The sequence below is a fragment of the Jaculus jaculus genome, chromosome 1 (assembly GCF_020740685.1).
Source record: "Jaculus jaculus isolate mJacJac1 chromosome 1, mJacJac1.mat.Y.cur, whole genome shotgun sequence".
NCBI lineage: Eukaryota > Metazoa > Chordata > Mammalia > Rodentia > Dipodidae > Jaculus > Jaculus jaculus.
In genome coordinates, this window is record NC_059102.1 from 220,299,834 (window position 1) to 220,318,166 (window position 18,333).

General features: G+C 43.2%; 1 pseudogene; it reads right to left on the reverse strand.

The window, feature by feature from the left end:
- Window positions 1–6,649: 6,649 nt before the first annotated feature.
- LOC101603626 lies at window positions 6,650–8,423 on the reverse strand (annotated as a pseudogene).
- Window positions 8,424–18,333: the final 9,910 nt, after the last annotated feature.

Here is an 18,333-nt window from a genome sequence, read left to right on the forward strand (position 1 = left end):
CTATAGGCTGACAGGTGGGGAATTTAGGGTTCATTCACTGTATGTATGTTACACTTTGGTAAAATACTTCCCAAAGGGGGAGAAAGCAAATTTTTTGTTGTTGTTGTTGTATGTGTGTGTGAGAGAGAAAGGGGTAGATAGAGAATGAGCACACCAGGGCCATCAACCACTGCAAATGAATTCCAGATGCACGTGCCACCTTGTGCATCTGGCTTACATGGGTCCTGGGGAATCAAATCTGGGTCTTTGGCTTTGCAGGCAAGTGCCTTAACCACTAAGCCATCTCTGCAGCCCCAAAATTTATATAGATACCTGAGGCAGCCAGCAAAAATAAATATGACCTTCAAATGTTTTACAGCTGTCTTTTCAAACCTGAATTATGTACCCCCCCCCAAAAAAAAGCTATTTTAAGACTGAGGTTGAAAGGTTGAAATAAAAACATTGTTTAGCCAGGCGTGGTGGCGCATGCCTTTAATCCCAGCACTTGGGAGGCAGAGGTAGGAGGATTGCCGTGAGTTTGAGGCCACCCTGAGACTCCATAATGAATTCCAGGTCAGCATGGGCTACAGTGAGACCCTACCTTGAAAAACAAAAAACATTGTTTAGACAAGTGTGAAGTTCAGCATGGTCTGCAGCCAATGGACCCTGAGGAACCTTCTACACAATCTATTCTAGATTAAAGGAAGAGAAATCTCAGGTGGAAGGTCAAGGTGCAAGAGGGCCCAGGAGCAGCTCTGTGGTGAGCACCTGCCAAGCATGAACAGGCGCCTGATTTGTCTTCAGCACTGCAAAAGTGAAAATGAAAAAAATAACATAGCTGACATGGTGGTGTACGCCTGGTGATCTAGCACTTAAACGGCAGAGGTAGAAAGAGCAGAATTTAGGCTTTGGGTAGTATATACCTAGGAAGATTGAGGCCAGTAGGTTTGAGAACATTCCAAATAAAATGAATAAAAATGAAAGAAAAAAAAAAAAGTCAGGCATGCTGGCACACACCTTTAATCCCAGCACTTGGAAGGCAGAGGTAGGAGGATCACTATGAGTTTGAGGCCACCCTGAGACTACCTAGTTAATTACAGGTCATCCTGAGCTAGAGTGAGACCTTACCTCAAAAAGTCAAAAAAAAAAAAAAAAAATAGATGTAGGCTGGAGAGATAGCTTAGCAGTTAAGACACTTGCCAGCAAAGCCAAAGGACCTAGGTTCAATTCCCCAGGACCTACATAAGCCACATGCAGAAGGAGACACATGCATCTGGAGTTCATTTGCAGCAGGTGGAGACCCTGGCAGACCCATTCTCTCCCTCTCTCCCTCCCTCCCTCCCTCCCTCCCCCCCCCTCTCTGTCTTTCCCTCCCTCCGTCTCTCCCTTTGTCTCTCAAATAAAACAGGCAAGCAACTTAACAACTATGCCATCTCTTCAGCCCCCCCCCCCAAAGTATTTATTTATTTGTGTCTCAGAGGAATGGCGGACACAGTCACTTTTTGCATCCAGCTTATGTGGCCAGCTGGGAACTGAATCTGGGCTGGCAAGCTTTGTAAGCAAGCTCCTTTACCCACCGAGCAATTTTCCCAGCCCCTATGCTATGATTTTTTTTTTAACCTTTGGAAAGAATCATATGGAAATGTTTGTTTTTATTATTTATTTATTTATTTGCAATCAGAGAGAGAGAGAAGAGAGACAGACACAGAGAGAATGGGCACACCAGAGCCTTTAGCCACTGCACTGAACTCCAGATGCATGTGCTCCTTGTACATCTGGTTTACGTGGGTCCTGGGGAATCAAACCTGGGTCCTTTGGCTTCATGGGCAAATGCCTTAACCACTAATCCATTTCTGCAGCCCTGAAGTGTTTGTTTTAATAAATTGAAGATTTTTATGTTTACAGATGTTTAGACATGATCAATAGGAGCTCCCCCAAAATACAAACTAATTGAGTCTTGTGCAAATTATACCTAAAAATAGTTTTCAGCATATTTTACAGTGATATCCTTAGGTATGAAAAGAATGCATACTCTAGAAACAATAAGTGACAAGTTTGGACTCAAGAGATGGCTTAGCAGTTAAGGACCTTGCCTGTGAAGTCTTAGGACTCAGGTTCAATTCCCCAGTACCCATATAAGCCAGATGTACATGGTGATGCATGTGTCTGGAGTTTGTTTGCAGTGGCTAGATGTCCAGGTGTGCCCATTCTCTCTCTTTACCTGCCTCTTTCCGAGAGAGAGAGAGAGATGGGAGAGAATGTGGGGGGCCGGTAGAGAGAGAGGTTTATTATAAATAAATAAAAATAAAATATTCTTTAAGATCTAAACTAGAGCTGGGTGTGGTGGTACACACCTTTGATTACAGCACTCTGGAGGCAGAGGTAGAAGGATCATCAGGACCACCCTGAGACTACATAGTGAATTCCATGTCAGTCTGAGCTAGAGTGAGGGGCTGGAGAGATGGCTCAGCAGTTAAAGAGCTTACCTGCAAAGCCTGAAGACCCAGGTTCAATTCCCCAGTACCCATGTAAAGCCAGATGCACAAAGTGGCGTTATGCATCTGGAGTTTGTTTGCAGTGCCTGAGCTAGAGTGAAACCCTACCTTGAAACACACACACACCCACAAAGAAAGAAAGAAAAATTATTTGCAATACCATCCATTTTAGCTGGGTGTGGTGGCACATGCCTTTAATGCCAGCACTCAGGAGGTAGAGGAGGATCATCATGATTTCAAGTCCACCCTGAGACTACATAGTGAATTCCAGGTCAGCCTGGGCTAGAGTGAAACCCTACCTCGAATCCCCTCCCCCAATTATATATAATTTATTTGCAAGCAAAAAGAGATAGAAGAGAGACAGAATGGGCACACCAGGGCCTCCAGCCACTGCAAATGGACTCCAGATATATGTGCCTCTTTGTGCATCTGGCTTTACATGGGTACTGTGGAATTGAACCCAGATTGTGAGGCTTTGCAGGCAAGTCCCTTAACCTCTGAGACACCTCTCCAGCCCACAATCCATCTTTTGGAAGGAAAACCACTTGGTCATATCAATTAATGTGAGCCTCACTTTGCTAACACTTATTTCAATGATAAAATGGCAACAACCAACACCTTTCAAAGTCATCTGTCTGAATGAGACCCAGTCAAATCACAGTCCCAAATGTCCACACATGTCTGCTGGTAGTCTTAAAACTGACAGTATAATAGTTGAGGAAAATGGACTCTCTTGAATTTACTAAAGGTTTCTTAACACAGGTAGAAGGAAAGGTATGACCTTTCTTTTGTAAAACAATCAAAAGAACTCACCCCAGAGGTGGTCCTACTCCTTGATTCCTACATTAGCTGAAACACTGGGTTCTCATTCACAGTGAAATACTGGAAAGATGAATATCAAACAAGCCTGTGTAAAACCATCAAGCACCTTCATTTCATACTGTGTGCATGTGAGGAGGAAGCTCACTCTGAAGTCAGCCTTCTGAACTGAATCAGCTTCCTAAGAACTGCATCCTTTCTGCTAAACATGGGCTCCACGAGACTAACCCTAGTAGTAGGGATGAGATTGCCATTTCACTCAGACGAGGAAAAGCTCAGTTCCACTGCTAGGAAACACCTTCCTGCCCTACCTAATGTAGTGTTCCACCAAGAAAAATCTAGGCATTGACATAGAAATGTAAGAGGAGAAATACTGAATTTTTAAAACTATCTGTGAGTTCAAAGGTTAGCTGCAATGCTTCTTTTAGAAAAAAAAAAAAAAAAACTTACTCTGGGTTTAGTATAGCCCTCTTTTTTTTTCAGCCCTTTAAATACAAAATTGTTAGCCTTTAGCAAACAGAGGCATAGAACATATAGAGAAAACATCAGTGCTGGAGAGATGGCTTAGCAGTTAAGGTGCATGTTTGTGAAGTCTAAGGACCCACATTTGATTCTCCAGGTCCCACGTAAGCCAGATACACATGGTGGGCATGTGTCTGGAGTTCGTTTGCACTGGCTAGAGCCGCTATCAAACCCACTCTCACTCACTCTCTCCCTCTTTCTGTCTCAAATAAATAAATAAAAATAAATCTTTGTAAAAAAAAAATCATATTGTTCAAGTTTTTGGTAAAGGTGTATTAGTAATACCTAAGAATGAAAAAAGGCTGGAAAGATGGCTTAGTGGTTAAAGTTCTTGCCTGCATAGCCTAAGGATCCAGGTTCAATTCCTCAGTGCCCATATAAGTGAGATGCACATGGTGCCACATGTGTCTGGAGTTCATTTGCAGCAACCAGAGTCCCTGGTGTGCCCATTCTCTCTCTTTCTCTCCTCCCCTCCTGTCTCTCTCTCTCTCAAGTAAATAAATAAATAAAAATAAATATAAGAAATAAATAAATAAAGCCAGGCATAGTGGCACACACCTTTAATTCCAGCACTCAGGAGGCAGAGGTTGGAGAATCACTGAGAGTTTGAGGCTACCCTGAGACTACATACTGAATTCCAGGTTAGCCTGGGCCAGAGCAAGACCCTACCTCAAAAAATAAAATAAATAAATAATTTAAAAAACAAAGACATTTAATTTTTATGGGAGAGTGAAATTGGTCTCATAAATAGTTAAATCATCCACATATTTGCTAGTTATTTATGTAAAGTTGTGTGAAGATATAAGATCCATTACTAATATAACACTGAGCCAGTAGGAAAAAAAAAGAATCTTTACACAATAGACAATAGTTGCCAATAATTTTAAAAATGTTAGATTTCCAAGATTATAATATTTGACATGATCTTACCTTCTACTATCATATGCAAATAAACTAGATCTACAAAGAATCTTTAGCTTAACTTAAAATTGCACCTGAAAAGGTGTGAAATTATTTGTACAAAAGCCTGTCAAAAACCAAAGGTTGCTACAAAGAATAAGGTAACTGAAGACTCTCCACTACACACCTTCAGATAAATGGCTTTTTGAAAATTAATTTATTTTTTATTGATAACTTACACAATCGTAGACAACAACCCATGGTAATTTCCTCCCCCCCCCCCCCCACACTTTCCTCTTTGGAACTCCATTCTCCATCATCCTCTCAATCAGTTTCTCTTTTATTTTGATGTCATGATCTTTTCCTCTATTATGATGGTCTTGTGTAGGTAGTGTCAGGCTCTGTGAGGTCATGGATATCCAGGTCATTTTGTGTCTGGAGGAGCATGTTGTAAGGAGTCCTGCCCTTCCTTTGGCTCTTACATTCTTTCCACCACCTCTTCTGCAATGGACCTTGAGCCTTGGAAGATGTGATAGCGATATTGCAGTGCTGAGCACCCCTCTGTCACTTCTCAGCACCATGGTGCCTTCTGAGTCATCAAATGGCTTTTTTCTATTGAGTTCTAAGTTTGTACACCACAGCGTTTGGCTAGCAAAGCATTAAGAGTTCTCTCCCAGGAACTCTTTGTATATGTGTATATATATAAATTTACATACACACACACACACACACACACACACACACACACACACACACACAACGTATACTGTATTAGCTGCATACACACACACACACACACACACATATGGCAGATTTTACCCACCTACCCCAAACAGCATACCTTTTAATGTTTAATTTCTTTTCTTTTGTACACAGGGATTAGTGGATTTTAGATTTTTATTTTCTTACATTTTGGTGAACAAGTTTTGATTTATTGGCTTTGTGTGCCAAAAGCTCTTAACAGAACAAGGAAGTTGTGAACATTAATTTCTCTCTCTTTTTTTTTGGTTATTTATTTATTTATTTGCAAGCAAAGAGAGACAGACACAAGGAGAGAATGGTGTGCCAGGGCCTTTAGCCACTGCAAACAAACTCCAGATGTATGAGCCAACTCATGCATCTTGCTGTATGGGTGTACTGAAAAATCAAACTCAGGTCATTAGGTTTTGTGCCTTAACCGCTAAACCATTTCAACAGCCTGTGAACACTAATTTCTTAGGAGGTGAGGCCAGCCCTATGTGAACTTCTTTTCCATATCTCTGGTCCACCATGATTCAAAATACTTACATTTTTTTTTTCCTCAAATGAGTCATTAGGCATTGAAAACAGATCAACAGAGTCGCAAAGGGCTATATGCTTTTTAGTATAAAACATTCTCCTTCACTAAGTTGCTATCACAGTGCAGATGTCTGACTGAATATGTTCAGGAGATTTAGTCAGTATTATATTTAGTAATGGAAAAGGCTCTCATTTGTTTTAAATCCAAAGTGCATAGTGAGAACAAATCAAAGTGTCCTCTCTTTCAGCATCAGTCTCATCTAAGTGCCTTCCGGTAAGGAGCTCAGCCTTATCTTGCCCTCCCACCTCAAAACCAAATATCATGTAAAACCAGATCAAAACCAAAATAAGGGCTGGAGAGATGGATTAGCGGTTTAGAACTTGCCTCTGAAGCCTAGGAACCCTGGTTCGAGGCTCGATTCCCCAGGACCCATGTTAGCCAGATGCACAAGGGGGCACAAGGGCTTCTGGAGTTCGTTTGCAGTGGCTAGAAGCCCTGGCGTGCCCATTCTCAATCTCTCTGTCTCCCTCCCCCCCCCACCCTCTCTCTCTCTCTCCACCTTTCTGTCTGTATCTGTCACTCTCAAATAAATAAATAAAAAGAAACAAAAAAATAAAAAAATAAAACCATGGTAGTCAAGCACGTTAGACATTCATCAGCCTGGTAAACAAACTTTGCCAGCAAATAGAAGTCCTGTTATTGTGAAGAAAATAGATGAGACAAAAAGTATATGTGATGACGCAACCAGTGTGTTGTTGGGTAATTTATAAGGTTGACCTCCAACTTCATTGATGCAAAATCCTATTGGAAATATGAGGACAGTCATACAGAAAAGGGTCATTCCAGTGAACAATAACCATTGAGCTTATTTTGTAGCTTCTCTGCACCAGTGCAAAACCACCGGCAAACCACATGTGACAGTCAGTGGAATGATTCCCCAGGTGATTAAAAAAAGTGGGGGACCCACTCTGGGGGAAACCTGGAGGGATGCAGGTCTAGTCTTATCCATGGATTTTTTTTTTTAATAGAGAAAGATTTATCTGCTTTCTACTCACAAGTAGGAAAAACTACCCAGCTGCATGCTAGAGTCAAGGACCTTGTCCTTTACACTCCCACAAAGTAACACTTTGCTCTTCTGCTCTCATAAAGGGGATCTTACATTGTTTCTCTTTTGTGTTTATCCTCTGTACATGTCAACATGATTCAGAAAGGCCTGGGCAGGGAAAGGACAGGCAAGGCTGCCATCGCACTGGCTGGTTGGAAGTCACCCATCATCACGTTGATCAGCTACTGTATAATGAACACTGTGCTCTATGTTACAAAGGAAAACATGAGCATAAGATGCCCCTACCTTAAGGGTAAAAAAAAAAACCTCAAAAAGCCTAAAATTTAATAGTGTATCTTGGAGGTGGGTATCAAACCCAATTCATACCTCCTTCACAGTAATTATTGATGTCACACAGTGGGCTTTTAAGAGAGATCATTATGTAGTCTCAAGCTGGCCTTGAACTGGGGAACTCATGGTAATCCTCCTGAGTGCTGGGACTAGGGGCGTGTGTCACCACACCCAGCTGGAGAGAGACTTTTAGCTTATATAGCAGTCCAAATACATAAAGAAGGTGCTAAGATACAGCAGAACTCACTTAAAAGTGGCACAGTGCACCGGGCATGGTGGCGTAAGCCTTTGATCCCAGCACTTGGGAGGCAGAGGTAGGAGGATTGTGACCATGAGTTTGAGGTCCCCTTGAGACTATATAGTTAATTTCAGGTCAGCCTGGACCAGAGTGAGACTCCACCTGGAAAAACCAAACACAAAACAAAAACAAACAAACAAAAAAAAAAAAAAAAAACGGACACACTGCTAGCTAACTTACGCTGTCCTAGCTCCTTTCTCTACAGAATAGGGTTGTTGCAACAAGGGAATGGAAATGGGAGTTTTCTAGAATGAGTTTGGTCTTACTTGTCACTGCAAAGGAACTTCAGATGTATTTGCCACCTTGTGCGGCATAGCAGCCGTGAGTCCTAGGGAATCCTAGGAGTTCCTTTGGCTTTGCAGGCCAAAAGTCTTAATCGCTAAGCCATCTCCCCAGCCTAGTTTTTTTTTTGTTTTCTTTTCTTTTTTTGTGCGCCACCACCAGCTCTCCTCGGTGGATTGTCTGACCCTGTGGTTCACTCAAGGCCCACAGTGAGTGCTCCTGGGAGCCTGGAAAATGCATGCCTTGTCTCTGCGGCTTCCAGCTCAGTAGTGTTAACCACAGACACCGCTTCTGCCACTGGTATTAATTCTGTAACTAGTGTAACATTTCTGCAGCGGTTTTGGTGATGCACTGCTGACACCCGGTGTTGATCCAGTGTGGGTTGGCTATGCTGGCAATAGTGAACTTAGCAGCAGCCAGGAAACATCCTGAGATGATGGTCAGTTTATCCATCTCCCTGCTCTATTCCCCCACAGCCCCAAGCTGGCCTCGACCTCCCACCTCATGCCCATGTCCCCCTAACCCCCCCACCAGGGCTATGCTATGATTTTTTTTGCTTTTTTAATTTTTAAAATTTTTTTAAAATATTTTTTGTTTATTTATTTATTTGACAGTGACAGATCGAGAAAGAGGCAGATAGAGAGAAATAGAGAGAATGGCAATTTTTTTTAAAAAAAATTTAAATTTGTGTGTGTGAAAGACAGAATAGGCATGGCAGGACCTCTACCACTGCACACATACTCCAGATACATGCACCACCTTGTATATCTGGCTTACATGGTCCTGGGTGTAAGGAAAGTATAAGAGAAAAGTGCAAGCACAAGAGAACACCGGACTTGATCTCTACATATAGTCTATTTATTGAGAGGTACAGCTAGGGGCAGAAGCCTTCCCACAGGATGAAGGCTGAAACACTGAGCCAGGCTGGGGTTCAAATTTATAAGGAGGCAAACAGACTGAATCAGCTGCATGTCTGAGGGAAGCAGATAAGGAATCGAAGTTAGTTGTGTCCTTCTCAAAATAGACTTTTTTAGCAGAATTGTCCAGGGAGGATATCCCACCAGGTGGTTTCTGAGCTAAGAGAAGATTATCAATTGGGGATGGATGTCTCTGTTCCTTACAGCCTTCCAATCTTAAGGTTAGTTATTTACTCTTTAGTTCCCTCTAGTTTTCAGGGAAGGCTATTAACCCTTCACTGGGGAATTGAACCTGTGTCCTTAGGCTTCACAGGCAAGCACCTTAACCACTAAGCCATCTTTCCAGCATGCTTTCTTTATATATATATATTTGTTTTATCGACAACTTCCATAGTTGTAAACAATATCCCATGGTAATTCCCTCCCTTCCCCCACTTTCCCCTTTGAGCCTCTATTCTCCATCATGTTCCCTCCCCCTCTCAATCAGTCTCTTTTATTTTGATGTCATGATCTTTTCTTCCTATTATGATGGTCTTGTGTAGGTAATGTCAGGCACTGTGAGGTCATGATATCCAGGCCATTTTGTGTCTGGAGGAGCACGTTGTAAGGAGTCCTACCCTTCCTTTGGCTCTTACATTCTTTCCACCATCTCTTCTGCAATGGACCTTGAGCCTTGGAAGGTGTAATGAAATAGTTCATTGCTGAGCACTCCTCTGTCACTTCTCAGCACCACTATGCCTTCTGAGTCATCCCAAGGTCACTGCCACGTGAAAAAAGAAGGTTCTCTAATCAAAAGTGAGAGCAGCATTAATATATGGGTATGAACATAAAAAGAAGTGCTAACTGGGTAGTTTAGTGAGCATAGAATACACTTTTAGCCAGACAGCAGCAGACATTACACCCCTAGGGCTCTTGGCTACCCCTGTTGTAGATTTTCAGTGTCAAGGATGTATTCCCTCCCATGGAGCAGGCCTCCACTCAAATTAAGGGATGGTTGGTTTCCCCCATAATGGACATGCCACTACTGCACCCCTTGGCTCACTTGGCCTGGCTGGCCAAATATAAGCCTTGCAGTGTCCACTGTTGATTAGCATCACTGGTGACTTCTCTCTCACACATTGAACTGCATGCAGCATGGATTTTTCCAGCTTTCTGTCAGCTGGTCTACATGGAGAAGGTTTTCAGCTCAGCTCCAGCAGGGTTTCTCAGTGACCTTGCAGCCCAAGTATGTGGAGTGTTCAGCAATAGGGTCTTACCATCTATTCCTGGTGGGAAACCAAGGGCCTCGGCAATGGCCTGTAATGTTTTGGAGGTACCAGGGATCTCCCTGGCCAACAACTCACTGGAAGGTATCCCAACCCTGTTACTGAAAATTGTCTAATAACAATCTATGGTTTTCTTTCTTTTTTTTTTTAAATTAATTATTTATTTATTTGAGAGCGACAGACACAGAGAGAAAGACAGATAGAGGGAGAGAGAGAGAATGGGCACGCCAGGGCTTCCAGCCTCTGCAAACGAACTCCAGACGCGTGCGCCCCCTTGTGCATCTGGCTAATGTGGGACCTGGGGAAACGAGCCTTTGACGGGGGTCCTTAGGCTTCACAGGCAAGCTCTTAACCGCTAAGCCATCTCTCCAGCCCTTGCTTTCTTTTTTTGACCTAGAATTCACTATGTAGTCTCAGGCTGGCCTCAAATTTGCTTTGATCCTCTACCTCTGCCTCCCAAGTGCTGGTATTAAAGACATATGCCACTATACCTGGCAATGATTATTTAAATTTTTGTGTGTGTGAGTGTGTGATGTGAGTGGGAAGATATAGATGCATGTGTGGCACTTATGCAGAGGTCTGAGGACAACTTTGGATGTCAGTTCTTACCTTCCACCTTGTTTGAGGCAGGGTCTCTCATTGTTCACCACTGCATTCTCCAGGCTACCTGGCCCATGAGCTTCCAGAAAATTCTTCTGCCTCCACTTCCTTCACCATTGACGTTCTGGGATTATTGGTAGTGATTATTGGTAGTGATTATTGTAGTGAGCCCCAGACCAGAAATCAAGATCAAGTCCACCTGAGTAAGGATTTTAAAAAGGAGAGTCTTTATTAGCTGGCCAGCACCTGTCCCCTCACAGTAAGTTGCTGAGGAGGAGAGCAGCCCCATCTTAACTTATCAGTGAGTTTATAAGGCAAAAAAACCACATTCTTTCATAATGGTCAGGAAACAAAACCACAACCCCATAATCCTATTTTGCAATGCAAGCAAGCACGATTACAAAAAGTGGACTTTTAATCGCTTCTCGGCCTTTTGGCTAAGATCAAGTGTAGTACAAAAAGTGGAATTTTGCAGTTAACATAGGGTGTGGATCAAATACCAGATCTTAACTAAGACTACAGCCTCATTCTTGTTTAAATGGCTCTATGTTGAACTTTAACCTAGATGAGACCTTCTTCTTTTTAAATATATTTTATTTATTTATTTATTTGAGAGAGAGAAAGCAGCAGAGAGAAAGTGGCAAAAAGAGAGAGAATGGGCACGTCATGGTCTCTAGCCACTGCAAATGAACTCCAGATTCATGCACCCCCTTGTGCATCTGGCTTACGAGGGTCCTGCCGAGTTGAACTAGGATCCTTTGGCTTTGCAGGCAAACACCTTACCCGCTTAGCCATTTCTCCAGCCTGAGACCTTCTTTTATTATTAGGTAAATGGCTGAGTGTCTTAAAATGGCTTTCCTTAGGTTAAGCATCTGGGTGTTTCATTCCCCACTGTTTTTTTAAAAAAAAAATTATTTATTTATTTATTTATTTGTAAGCAGAGAGAGATAGAGAGAAGATAGAGAAAGAGAATGGGTGTGCCAGGGCCTGTAGCCACTGCAAATAAACTCCATACACATGTGCCCCTTGTGCATCTGGGTTATGTGAGTCCTGGGAAAGTGAACCTTGATCTTTTGGCTTTGCAAGCAAACATCTTAACCACTAAGCCATCTCTCCAGCTCTCCCACTGGTTTTTCATAACTGAGTCAAATATTAGATTTGTCAGTCACCATGGGCTCATACCTAGTACTAAGGACCATTAATTCGATGGAGGAAATTTTCTGTTGGACAAACTTGATCAGGGCATTTAAAATACAGGGACCTATAATTAATCCCAGAAGCAATAAGATAATAATAAAGGCCACAAAATGGCAGTAATCAAAGTTGTGAGCCAGGGTGACCAAAAAAAAAAAAAAAAATTCTCATACCAATTACCTGAGTTTTTATGGAATTCTGCTCTGTCTTTCAAATGTTTTGTAACTACGTGCATGCTCTGTCAGATCACTTCAGAGTAGTTTATATAAAAACAACAGGTCTCCCTTAAGGTCCATACAAAGTCCTCCTTGCTTTAGAACCAAGAGGTCTAACCCTTGCCTATTTTCTTTCTTTCTTTCTTACTTTCTTTCTTTCTTTCTTTCTTTCTTTTTTTTTTTTTTGTTTATTTTTGTTTATTTACTTGAGAGTGACAGAGAGAAGGGGGGAGAAAGACAGAGTACACCAGGGCTTCCAGCCACTGCAAACGAACTCCAGATGCGTGCACCACTTGTGCATCTGGCTAACGTGGGTCCTGGAGAATTGAGCCTCGAACTGGGGTCCTTAGGCTTCACAGGCAAGCACTTAACCGCTAAGCCATCTCTCCAGCCCATAATTTCTTTTTTATTTATTTATTTTCTTTTTTTTTATGAGCAACTTCCATGATTATAAAAAAAATCCCATGATAATACCTTCTCTCCCCACACTTTCCCCTTTGAATCTCCATTCCCCATCATACCTCCTTCCCCTCTCAATCAGTCTCTCTTATTTTGATGTCATGATCTTTTCCTCCTATTATGATGGTCTTGTGTAAATAGTGTCAGGCACTGTGAGGTCATGGCTATCCAAGACATTTTGTATCTGGGGGAGAGCACATTGGAAGGAGTCCTACCCTTCCTTTGGCTCTTACATTCTTTCCACCACCTCTTCCGCAATAGACCCTGAGCCTTGGAAGGTGTGATAGAGATACTGTAGTACTGAGCACTCCAGTCACATCTTTCCAGCACCATGATACCTTCTGAGTCATCCCAAGGTCACTGCCATCTGAAAAGAGAAGATTCTCTGCCAAAAGTGAGAGTAGCATTAATATAAGGGCATGAACAATAAGGGAAGTGCTTGCTGGGCAGTTTGATTAGCATAGTATGTACATTTAGCCAGACAGAAGCAGACATTACACCCCCTAAGGCTCATGACTACCCCTGTTTTAAGTTTTCAGTATCAGGGATGTATTCCCTCCCATGGAACGGGCCTCCAGTCAAATCATAGGGCAATTGGTTTCCATCATGACAGATCTGCCACTATTGCACCTGTTGACTCATTTGGCCTGGCTGGCCAAACATAAGGCTTGCTGTCCACTGTCGAGTATTTTCACTGGTGTTTTCTCTTTCTCCCATTGAACTGCATGCAGAATGCCTTCTTCCAGCTTTCTGTCAGCTGGTCTACATGGAAGAGGTTATCAGCTCAGTTCCAGCAGGATTTCTCAGTGGCCTTGCAGCCCAAGTATGTGGAATCTTCAGCAATAGGGTCTTACCATCTATTCCTGGTGGGAAACCAAGGGTCTCCCTTGCCTATTTTCTAATCCCATTTCTACCAGAGAATCTAAGGTCTTCTGGATTCTAATTCTTTCAAATTTGCATCAACCTGTTGGCTTAAGATGCATGTGCCCCCCCTCCTGGGGAATCAAATCAGGGTCCTTAGGCTTTGCAGGCAAATGCCTTAACTGCTAAGCCACTTCCCCAGCCCCAACATCTCTTTAAGAGTTCTATACATCCTTTCCACTTGACCTGAGCGCTGTGGCCTATAGACACAAGGAAGGTGCCACTTTATTCCTAAGGCTTTTCCTATTAATTGAGTGGCATGGGCTGTGAAAGCTGGGCCGTTGTCAGACCCCAGGGCTAGGAGAAGGCCATATCTCAGGGCTACCTCCTGTAGCAGCTTCTTCGTGGCTAGCTGAGCAGTCTCAGCCTTTATAGGAAATGCTTCTGTCCCCCCTGAGAAATTATCCACCACTGCCAGTAGATACTTATATCCGTAAAGTCCAGGCTTAACCTCAGTAAAATCAAGTTCCCAATGCTCACCTGGGAAGGTTCCTCTGAATCTTACCCCATGTCCTGCCAGTGGGGGTCTGTGTTGGTTCACTTGTTGACAGGTGAGCATCTAGCAACTAGATCTTTGGTTATTGGGCCGAGATCAGTAATGTAGAATCATTTTTTAAAGTCAGTCAATTCTGTGAGGCCCAAATGGATGCCCTCATGAAGATTCTTGAGCAATGTATGTCCTAATGCCCATGAGAGGAGGGTCCTTCCATCCGGATATTTCTTCCAACCAGGTGGGCTTATCTCCATCTGGAGTGCATGCCCCAATTTTATGCCTCATTCTGTGTAGTCAGGGTGATTGGATAGCTCAAGAGGAGGTGCCCCACTGGTTTGAGAGCAGCTTCTCAGGGCACTTGGTCTGCTGCCTGATCCCCCAGTGCTTCTGAGTGATTCCCTCTTTGGTTGTTCTGGCAATGGACCACTTGTCTGAAGAGCCAAATAGCCTCAATCAGGGCCAATATCTCTTGGGCATTTTTAATTTTTTTCCCTCAGATATAAGCAGTTCCTGTTTTCGGTAGATGGCTCCATGTACATGTGCCATGGCAAAGGCATAATAGCTGTCGCTGTACACATTTATGACCTTGTTTCCATATCTCAAAAGCCCTCAATTTAGCCTTCTGAGCAGAGGTCCCATGCCCAAGGGCTTGAGCCCATACTGTCTTTTCCAAAATTACCATTGCCAGCCCTCCATACCTTACTCCATCAGAAATGAAACTTGAACCATCTGTGAACAATACCTCATCAGGTTCATTGTCTCATGGGATGTCTGGGAGGTCAGGCCAGAGACCCTGGATGGATTTGAGGCTTTCAAGGCAGTTGTGAATCAGTTCCTTAGGATTATCATCAGGCAGGAGGGTAGCAGGGTTGAGAGCAGTTATCTTTGAGAATCTGGTGCTTGGTTGGTCTAAAAGCAGGGCTTTATAACTTGTTTGTCCCCCACTTTTAGTGTGACCATGCCTCTTGAGGGGCTGGAGGTAAGGAGCCCCGACCTCATCAGTCCTGTTCCCTCAGCTGTAAAACCTTAGGGGCTGGGGCTTCCGGTCAAGATGGCGACCGCCTAGCTGCACTACAAACAACGAGGGAAAAAAAGATAGATGCAGATCCTAAGAAGAGAGCTGCCCCAACATACCTCAGAAGGGGCCCAACTGAAACTAAGGACAACTGGCGAAATAAGCAAGGGTGATGTTTTCCTGTGAACCGGATACCAGCACAAAGGGGAAGGAGATCAACGCAGAGAAAAATCAACTCCTACCAAATCAGAGAGCCAGAGCCTCAGAGGCCCCCAACACCTCAGCACTGAAGCAGACCAAAAATGAACCCAACATGGCTCAGGGAAATCTTGCGGAAGAGGGGGCGGAAAGAATGTCAGAGTTACATGTTGGGTCATGATTTTCAGAGACATTTATCATACTAATAACTGGGGGCTAACTCCACAATGCACGACCCATTTTCAAAAATAAGGAGGGTCTAATGGGAGGGGGTAGATCACAGATGAGCCTAAATAATGGTACCAAACTGCCTGTATTTACTGAAAAGAAAACTAATAAATTAAATTTAAAAAAAAAAAAAAGGAAAAAAAAAAAAAAACCTTAGGGGCTGTCTTCCGCTGCTTTGGGCACTCATTCTTTCAATGTTCTTTCTCTTTACAGTAAGCACACTGATATTTATCTAATTGTAGTCCTTTGCCTGACAGGGCCCAACCTTGAATTGGTGCATTTTGGCCTCTTGGTGGTCTGGAACAGCTTCTGAAGAGCCACCACCATGATTCTGGTAATCTTCTCAGCCTGCTTATCCTCAGGCATGTCTCTATTATTAAAGGCAAACAGAGCTATCTCCACTAATTCTGACAATAACTAACTTTCCCTCAAATCCTCCCTGCTTTTTCAATTTATTCCTGATGTAAGGAGTCAACTGAGAAACAAAAACAATATTAAGAACTCCCCTGTTTTCATGAGCTTCAGGATGTAGCAAGTCCCAGACCAGAAATGAACAGAAGACAACCTGAATAAAAATTAAAAAGGAGGGCTGGAGAGATGGCTTAGCGGTTAAGCGCTTGCCTGTGAAGCCTAAGGACCCCGGTTCGAGGCTCGGTTCCCCAGGTCCCACATTAGCCAGATGCACAAGGGGGCGCATGCGTCTGGAGTTCGTTTGCAGAGGCTGGAAGCCCTGGCACACCCATTCTTTCTCTGTCCCTCTATCTGTCTTTCTCTTTGTGTCTGTCGCTCTCAAATAAATAAATTTAAAAAAAATTTAAAAAAAAAGGAGAGTCTTTATTAAGCAGGTTAGCATCTGACCCCTCAGTGCAAGGAGGAGAGCAGGCCCGTCCTACTTTTACAGTGAATTTTTAAAAAATTTTTATTTATTTATTTATTTGAGAGTGACAGACACAGAGAGAAAGACAGATAGAGGGAGAGAGAAAGAATGGGCACGCCAGGGCTTCCAGCCTCTGCAAACGAACTCCAGACACGTGCACCCCCTTGTGCATCTGGCTACCGTGGGACCTGGGGAACCGAGCCTCGAACCGGGATCCTTAGGCTTCACAGGCAAGCGCTTAACCGCTAAGCCATCTCTCCAGCCCTACAGTGAATTTTTAAAGGCAAAACCACATTCCTTCACAATGACCTACCCCTTACTCTTCAGTCATCCCACCCCCTAGCCCCCAATTATCTTTTGCGAGAGCAACCAAACACAATTTACAAAAGCAGAACTTGGGCAGAGTGAGCTCCAGATCAGGGCAAGACCAAACACCAGATGAAGCATGTATGGAGGACCAGGCCACCTTGATCTCAGGGCAAGACTAACATCAGATGTCTATACTGGAATCATGCCCTCAGGCTAGTAGTTACTGCTCTGAGTTAATCTTTAATCTCTTATGGCTCCTTGAGAATGTCAAGATGGCTGAGTGGCCTAGGATGGCTTCCCTTAGGTCTGTTCACCAGAGGTTGTTTCATCCCTCACTGTTTTTAGTAACTGAGTCAAATCTTAGACTCATAAGTTACCATAGCCTCATGTTTGGTCCTGAGAACCATTAATTTTACTGAGGAAATTCTCTGTTGTATAAACTTGATTAGAGCACTTAAAATGTAGGGGCTTACAATCAATCCTAAAAGTAACAGAATTATGAGTACAGTGGTGAGCCAGGGTGACCAAGAAAACAAATTTACATACCAGCAAATGGGCATCTGGCTAACAGAAGCAGGATGTGAGAGTTAGCTTGTGCAATCTATATGATTTTAAACTATTTTTTTATGTCTCATGTTGAATTCTTCTAGCTTCTGCCATGCGTAGATTAGTCAGCTTCCTGAGTGACTAGAGCAGGACTGTAGTCTCTCAGGTGTCCTCCAGAGCTTGACTTGGAAGGAACCCTTTGGGTTCCTGGTAATCTGTTAACTGCTACAATCAGTCCTCTTGACTCTGGTGTGATGAATCTATATAGATATAGATCCCTTGGCTGATAGGCATGGGCCCAATTCCCTGAAGGTACCTGGGTCCCCTTGTGTTAAAAATGTTAAGGGAAGCGGGGCATGGTGGCACATACCTTTAATCCCAGCACTCAGGAGGCAGAGGTAGGAGGATTGCCATGAGTTTGAGGCCACACTGAGACTACAGAGCAAATTCCAGGTCAGCCTAAGCTAGAGTGAGAACCTACCTCAAAAAAAAAAAAAAAAAAAAAATTTAGGGGAGCACCAGCAATAGTAAGAAAATCTTGTTTATCTCTATAAATTTGAGCAAAGAGACACCTTTGAACAACCAGCACCACCCACATCAGCAAGTACAGTTAGAACTTTAAATTGCTTTTGCATGTCAAGGTGGGAGTCTGAAATATGTCCTTAGTGATATTCCTACTTTAATAAGACATGATGTAAGGCTCAGGAGTGACCAAGCCCACACAAACCACTCTGAGGCAAAGATTAAAGCTTTTATTCTGGAAAAACATGAGCTTCTAGGGCTGGCTCACAAGAGAGGAGCACAGCCAACCAGAGTTTCCAGATAGTGGGCATTATAGGGCTTTTCAGTTGGGGGAAGGTGAGGAATGGAAAAAGCTGAATAAGAAAGGCTACTTTAGGGGAGATCTAAAATAGCCAGGGTGTGACACCAGAACAGTGACCAGGTGACTTATAAGATAAGGGGGCAGGAAACTATGACCTGGGGCATTGTTAGTCAAGGAAGGAATATGGCTGGGTGGTTTCTTGAGGAATGTGGATTACCTACTTCCTTATATCTCTGTTGCCCTTCTGCTGTCTTTCCATTTTGGGAGCCCATCCAGACCTAACATTCCAGCCTTTTGTTAATG